This window comes from Aplysia californica, unplaced genomic scaffold (assembly GCF_000002075.1).
Source record: "Aplysia californica isolate F4 #8 unplaced genomic scaffold, AplCal3.0 scaffold00074, whole genome shotgun sequence".
Taxonomy (NCBI): Eukaryota; Metazoa; Mollusca; class Gastropoda; order Aplysiida; family Aplysiidae; genus Aplysia; species Aplysia californica.
Window position 1 is genome coordinate 272,868 of NW_004797344.1, and position 7,684 is coordinate 280,551.

At 43.1% G+C, this 7,684-nt stretch overlaps 1 protein-coding gene across 1 annotated transcript in view; it reads right to left on the minus strand.

Moving 5' to 3' along the window:
- LOC101850547 (transmembrane protein 198) overlaps positions 1-7,285 on the minus strand; it is a 20,061-nt gene extending 12,776 nt beyond the window's left edge. Inside the window, exon 1 of the mRNA XM_005094018.3 lies at positions 7,231-7,285. The gene's annotated coding sequence lies outside the window, so the exon portion shown is untranslated. The remainder of the gene's footprint in view (positions 1-7,230) is intronic.
- Positions 7,286-7,684: the final 399 nt, after the last annotated feature.

A 7,684-nucleotide genomic window follows, 5' to 3' on the forward strand; every position in this document is an offset into this window, starting at 1 on the left:
GTGGGGGGGACAGCGGGCGGTTCTATAATTGTCATCCTCATCCATCACCATCATCATTATCATCATATTATGTCATTTAGTGGTAAGTGTATAGCGCCACCGTATTCGTACCCTACCAGTAAAAATACATGTACAATGTGGACTTTGTTACGTTTGTCCCAAATGGGAGTTCTAACATACACTGATGATATGAGCGTATCGGTGCCCATGTTTGAATCACTTGCTAAATTAAATTGTAGGCGTAGGTAGAAGCACTTCTTTGGTACAACCGCTACATGAAAACAAGGCTACAAACAGCTTTGGACGGCCTTGGAAAGAATGTAGTTTAAATTCCGTCAGAAATGTCAGTGCCGCTCCTCATTGGCGCATCCTCAATGACAGATTATCTATGGGGGATGCAACAATTTTCATTTGGGTTTTCTTTTAATTTCACTGCCTCAGGCAGAGCGCTTACATGAGCTAACGGCTTTCTCTAAGTGGTCGCCCTAAGACGGCCACCCATTGTCAAGGAAAAAAGTGGCAGTTAAAGACAGGTGGCCGTCTTAGGCTGGATTGATAAAAATGAAGAAAACAAACCATTCCCTTCTGAGGTTCAAACGGAAGGTAGCCGCATTGTTCTTGTCGTTGTTGTTGGTTTGTTTTTTGTTTGCTTTTTTTTCTTGTTGCTGATTTTGTGCAAGGGTGACGCTAAAATGAAATGTGTCTGACGAAGAAGACCAAATGCCACGTTAAAACAAACATGTGGGTTGCCACCACTCGGAGAACGAGCGATGTATCTGTCGCAAACTCATGTTGACATCCATAGTTACTTTGTTGCACAGTGGGAAAACACTGACCACCTATCTCTCAATTTGTGTTCGAGTTGTGGGCGGAGCTTATGGGTTATGAGGGATCACACGCTTAGGGGCCTACACAATACGATCGGATGGACAGACTAACTGGCATATAACGACGGATGATTGGTTTATGACGGGTCGTCCACAACGTCAGGGGCCAATACATAATTTATGACAAAACATCGGGTGATGAGAGAGGTAGCCGTCTAAGACAGGTGTTATTGTTTGGTGTGATAGGGGCTGAGTGATAAAATATATGGTGGCTGCGGCGGACAGGTGACTGTTTTGCACAGTGAAATTATAGAAAAAAAACCGCAAGGGGGAGAAATGGAAGGTGGTCGTAGGTACAGGTGGCTGTCATGGAAGGCTCAATATACAGTAGTCTTTGCCTAAGATGCCGGTGCTCGGCAGCAAGGAAATGCGGGATCTTAACCGACAAACCCAGGGAAGAATCTACGGTGACCCATGTTAACCCTTAAAACCCTATACCGCTGGCAACCGCTGATGCCATATTTTCCTATACCGCTGGTCAACTTTATTGTTTAATTCCAAGTGCTAGAACAGGGGATGTAACTCCAGATGACTCTGTCGTGAGAAGAAAGTACCAATAATGTTATGAGACCAGATCTACACCGAAAGTTAGGACATTTTGCAAGTTTTTAAGAAAAATTAGTCACTTTTGGCTGTTTTACTTTTAAAAATCCAGAACCAGACCCCAATAATGACATCCCAGTCGAATATATTTATAAATTTGACCGTAGCAGACGATTGTAATGTTCCGCATAAAATCGATAATGATTCTGACGAAAGTGGAAGTGGCAGAGGATCACCACTAGAGCTACCAGAGGCTAGATCTATGGCTGGGTCTATCTAATAATGCTTTGACTGAAGTGGAGTCAGGGATGACACACAAGAATTAACTCATAGAGTAGGTAAAACCCCCCCCCAGTGTTTTAACCTTTTCCCCTGTTGTCCAGACTGTGCATTCATATAAATAATATTTTCAAACTTCAGTAAAATCTAAACAAATCTAAAGACACAGTAAATAAAATAATGAACCAAGCTAATGTTTTCTAGTATCTCAATTTTAATTCAGGATTCTAGGAAGGTATAAAAAAAAGAATTCAGGGTTTTAAGAGTTAAGGCTCACAATCTGTAAAACGGTCTCCCTCCACTCTAAAATGAACTGACGTGCCCCCTAGGTGGGTTTATGACATATGGCGAGCAAAAAGTGGTTAAGCTTGATGACCTATCACAGTGCATAGTGGCATGAGATATGCCATTTTCACATATTATCCTTTCGTGAGACTCATGATCTATGCTTATCCAGTTGCCCCTTTACCTGTCGAAAATTTATAGCTTTCCTTCTCAGACCAAGTTCCCTCGCCTTTATCATTACGCACCACTACGTTGTGACCACACCAATTAAAAATCAGTCTGTTTCGCAAATTTGGGAGAAGAGACAACTTTTTACTCTTGGTTGATTGGCTGTGCCCGCTCGGGTTTTAGTTCCGCAAATTATGATCTGAAATGAGGGATCTTAACCGAATGTAGACCTTCAACGTGAAACCTATCTTAATACGCTTAAAGTCCATCAACAGTTGGAGGGAAGTGGGCCGACAGAGCTCTAATAACCCTGGACTAGAACATCTAATCCGAGAGCCCCTACGGCCAGTGAGTACAACTCCCCCGTGGAAGACCCCCTGCAACCTCACAATCAACTCAAAACTTGCAGTGTCTACGACAAAGACAGATCCACCTAATATGCGACGTGAAGCAGCTCTCGAGACTGTAAGCCGATTGCCTAGGTCCGACCTCGATATCTTCACTGACGGCCATGCCACTGATGGCTACAGGTTATGTGGAGGAGGTTACTGGCATCTAGTCAAATCTTCTGGGGAGGAAACATGCGTATCCGTGCCCGCGGGACTATACGGAAGCAGCAACCGAGCTGAAACTACCGCCCTGCTCCGCGCACTGCAATGGCTCGAAAAACAACCACGTTTTCAAAGAATCCACATCTTCACAGACTCCCAGTCAGTTGTCCAACACTTAATGTCCGGAGTGACTGCAGTTCGTACTGAGATAGAGGACAAAAAGTGGACCACTATCTGCCAATGCTGTGAAATCCACGGACACCTTCACGTACAATGGATACCAGGACATTGCGACATCTACGGGAACGACCGAGCTGACGCCCTGGCCAACAAGGGAGGCCGCCTCGACCAGTCCAACACTCCAGTCGATGTTGCGTCAGCAAGCTCGTGCATCTCGCGTTACATCATTGCCCACGCATGGGAGAAAGCGCGAGTGCACGACTCCGTCCAGGGAAAGGTGAAGCCACCACCCGAGAGGGACAAAGAGAAAGACCTTACCGTCAGACAGAGAAGAGTGTTATCGCAGCTAAGATGCAATGCGAAGACCCCCATCCTGCAGACGTATCTCCATGCAATAGGCTCCGCTCCAAATGATTTCTGTCTGGCGTGTGGCACAAGTCCTGACGACCTGCAGCACGCACTGTATGAGTGCCCGTGGGGGGAAGCACATCGAGGCCCACTTATGGAGAACAACGCGGGACCGGGCCCGGATGTACTCTGGACGAGGCCACAAGAGGTTGCCGCTTACCTGTCTGCCTGCGGCAGACTGCCGCCCTCCTAACGGAGGCCAGCCAGTAGAAGAAGAAAAAAAACCTATCTTAACGGCAAAACAACCGAATCTCCCTGCTCCCCCCCCCCCTCTTTAATTACCTGTCCTGAGTAAATGTGTATAGCGGAAACCTGTCCAACGTGGAAATGGAAAGAAAAATCCGCTCCTTTCCAAGGATTTTACCTGTCTAAGACGGAAAATGCTTTACCGGCTCAGCACTGACTGATTTGAAACAAAACTCACAATTTGGGTTCCGTTGGCTCTGAACTTACGCCATGCATCAGGCGAGGAAAGGGGGTAGATGTCACCTCATCTATGTGAACCCTGAACGATACAGATGGTCAGGGTAGTGTGGGTGTGAAATCTCATGAGTGTCAGTGAAAGTGCTCAAGTAGCGAGCCACCATGGAAACTAATTTGCCTGCCACTATGATCATTTGGCCAGACAAGAAAAGAGTTATTCGAATCGTTGTTACATGGCAGCGAAGGGTGGCAGTGGTTGACTGTGCTTGTCACAACAATGAGTGGGTCTAAGGGTGGGAACAAAGGAGATGTCGAAATAATTCTGTCTTTAACAGGATAGCAAACAGTGGTCCTAAGAAATGCAAGCTCTGGTGGTGATTGGAAAGTAAGACTGACGCATGTCATTATCAGAGAGGATAGCAGCTGAGATATGAAGTTTTGACCATTGCTTGCCGATCGGACAAGCGACCCATGATCCCAACGCAGAGGCCTTTGAACCCCCCCCCTCCATCTCTCCCCAAAGTAAGTGCCAAAGATTAGAGGTAGAGAGTAACAAATACAAAAAAGAAGGAGGGAAGATAAAGATGATAGATGTTTGATAGAAAAGAAGAAGCAAACCGCACCAGATCACCCGCCAACCACCAACTTCGTATGTATCCTGTTAAAATGCATCACAGTTAAATTTTTAAAAGCATAAAAATACTGATGAGAATAGGGTCAGGGTGGACCCTCTGAATCTTGAATTTCTCGCCCTGATCAAAAGGAGTCAAATAGATCTATGTAAAATAGTAGGGGTTCTATAAAAAGTGAAGCAATGGCTAAAAAAAAATTGACATTTATAGATAGATCTAGAATCTACGGCCTAATGAGAACGCACTTTATTTTTTAAATAAAAAATGTTAAACAACAGTGACAGGGTCATAGCTCTGCTTTTACACTGTCGCTTTGCTTGTCGCAGTGACTACATGTTCAAGGCGCCGTGAATGTAGTTAGCAGTCTACGTTCACGGCACCCTGTATATGTAGTTTAGGTAGCAATTTAAGACTGATCTTGCTCACTCTCCCCGACCCCACTCCCCCACCCCTTTCCCTGTTCTTTTTTTCCCCCACTCCCACCCCTCTTCCCGGCTTGGCTTTCTTCCATTTTACCTTGTTTCTTCGAACTACTTTTAATTTCAAATTGTCGAGCGTTGCCAGGTCCGTACACAGGAAGAGGATCGAAGTTGTGTGCCCTGCGCTGAGCGAGCGAGGCCTTGTCGACCACAGCTGTTTTGCTGTGCCTGTAAATTTTAAACTCTGTTGCATTTGGACGACTGCTGCATTATTTTTCACTTAGAGTAGATTCTAGACTCTAGATCTATTTATTTTATTGCTGTGATATGGTGTTTCCTCATTAGCTTTGAGCAACCAATGTGAATGATTGTGTTTCAGTTACTACAAGAAGGCAGCGGATCTATTTATTGCACTGATCTAATCTAGATCTAGAGTAAAATTACCGGTTCGGTCAAAATTAGGACGAAAACAGGCACGTCGACTTTAAAGCTTTATATCTCCTATCTGCCTTGCCCTAGAGACAAATCGAAACCAGCTACAGGAAGCCCTGTGATTGGATGACCCCAGGAATGACCTGTTTCAGCTTGTTCTCATATTTGAGGCCCTTACTGGGTGCAAAAGCGATTTATTTACATGTTCAGTCACATTTTTTTGGTTTTCTCATGGATTCGGGCAGTATTTTGACATTCGGTCATTTTCAATTGTTATCACATTTGTTTCTTTGCAAGCTTAATAACATGATTTTTAATGTTTGTTATCAACACTTGGACACAATGATAGTTTGTCTAAAGTGGTATTCACCATTTATAGCTATTTTAATGAGTATGTATCTGACCCACTCTACTACGTGGTATCTGACTCTACTACACTGGCATCTGGCTCACTCAACTACACTGGTATCTGACTCTGCTACACTGATATCCGACTGTATTACACACTGGTATCTGACTCTATTACACTGGTGTCTGACTGAGTTAATATGCTGTATCTGACTCTATTATTATTTAAATTATGCACAAATTCTTTATTCTTTGTTATATAACCATTGGCTCTATATTATTTTATGTGCCCGAAGGATGAGAAACTACGGATTTTATGTTACAATCCGGGCACCCCCACTTTGGGCAAAACGGCGAGACTAAATGGCAAATTCTCGTTCATCCTTGACAGGGCCTCATAACTCTCCAGCCTTCAGAGTCTACCAAAACGTAGAATCTAGGTCACAGGCTCCTTCATCCACAACCAATGTTAACTCTTCCGGGGAAAGAGCTTCACGCTGTTTTGCTCAGTTGATGAAGAAAAAGCTGTCTTAAGGACTATATTTAGCAAAATATCGCCGTAACTGTTGTTTCAACGAAAGTAAGGGAGGTTGCTTTAGGTTTGTGTGCCACTCTTTTGGGGCTAGATTTGAAAACAATCTTTTTGTACTCCAGTGCCCGACAGCAAAAAAAAAACGTGCTGACCGAACCGGTACGAGTCGATTACTCTAGATCTAGATTAGATCTCGGCTAGATTCTACAGAGATATGATAATGATATTACATGGCGGACCCGGGGTGAGAATAGTGCAGGCAAGTCTTTTGGCTATTCTCACCCGGTGCGCGTTCACCGTTATAGCCTAGATCTAGGCCAACAAATCTTGCGTTCCCCCTAAACCACAGAATTCTACACTGTGATAACAGAAAAATTGTAGAATTCTGTGCCGTGAACAAACGTTCCATTACAACTGTAGCCTACTAAAAGCGTACAATTTTGTCTGTGGGCAGTGGAGAGAGAGAGAGAAAGAGAGAGAGGAGTAGCGCGAGAATTTCCGGGCAAAACAAAATGGCGACCCGCGTAGTTCGGCTCGATTCGAAAAGTTAAATAGCCGTAGCATCTTTGTAGACAACCAAATTAATTTACTTTTGTGTTTTAACATCATTTTAAAACTTTGTTTTGGTCAATTTGATCGTCCACACCGATAGACAGTATTCAGAAAGAGACAGGGAGAGAGAGAAGAGGGGAGGAGTTGATCTTGCGAGAACTTCCGGGCGGGTGAGAATAGCCACTTTCTTGATCTTGCGAGAACTTCCGGGCGGGTGAGAATAGCCACTTTCTTCTTTCATATAACATTGCCATAAATTCTGGATTGAAATTTTATGATTTGTTGACTAAAAACTAAGAAAGACTCTTGTGACTTGTCAAGAGAGCTAAAACTAAAACAATACAAAATAAAAATATGACACATCGAGTTCAGGTCCAGCAGTCCAGGTTCCTGTTGTTACTACTGTACTTCTCATTCTGTAATGTAGGCTACAGTGTAAGACTTCCTTCTGTTTCATCTTTCTAATCTAGACAGATCTACTTCTTTATCAGACGACCTCTACTCAAAGCAATTGAATACGGGTACTTAAGCAGATGCATGAATATTTTGAAAACACACTCAGTGGATGAAAAACAAAAGATGTAGATCTACCTTTCTTCGTAGCCCTTGGTGAAAACAACATTAGAGAGATGATGAGCAGATATCGATACCGGATATCTCATCATTTTTCTTGTCTTTCTCATATCGAATAGTATTTTGTCGGGAATCGAGTTTTACATCAATGTCTGATTTTTTTTTCTCGTTGAAAATATTTCAACTTCGTTTTGTCTTTTTCTTCCTTAGTTTATCTCCGTAAGCTTTTAGAGTTAAAAAAAGGTAAACAAAGAGGTGATCTTTTGTCGTCCTCAATTTCAAAGCAAAGTGCTCGGATTAAATTTCAAATTTCAAAAGAAGCTTTTCATTTTAAAAAAACAACAACTCTGGTTTTAGATAAAAAATGTAGGAGACTAAGAAAACATTAAAAGAGAGACTTGGCAGATTCTTAAAAGTCTGATTTTTGTCAAATTATATAACATTAATCGGGTACAAACAATGCGACCCAATG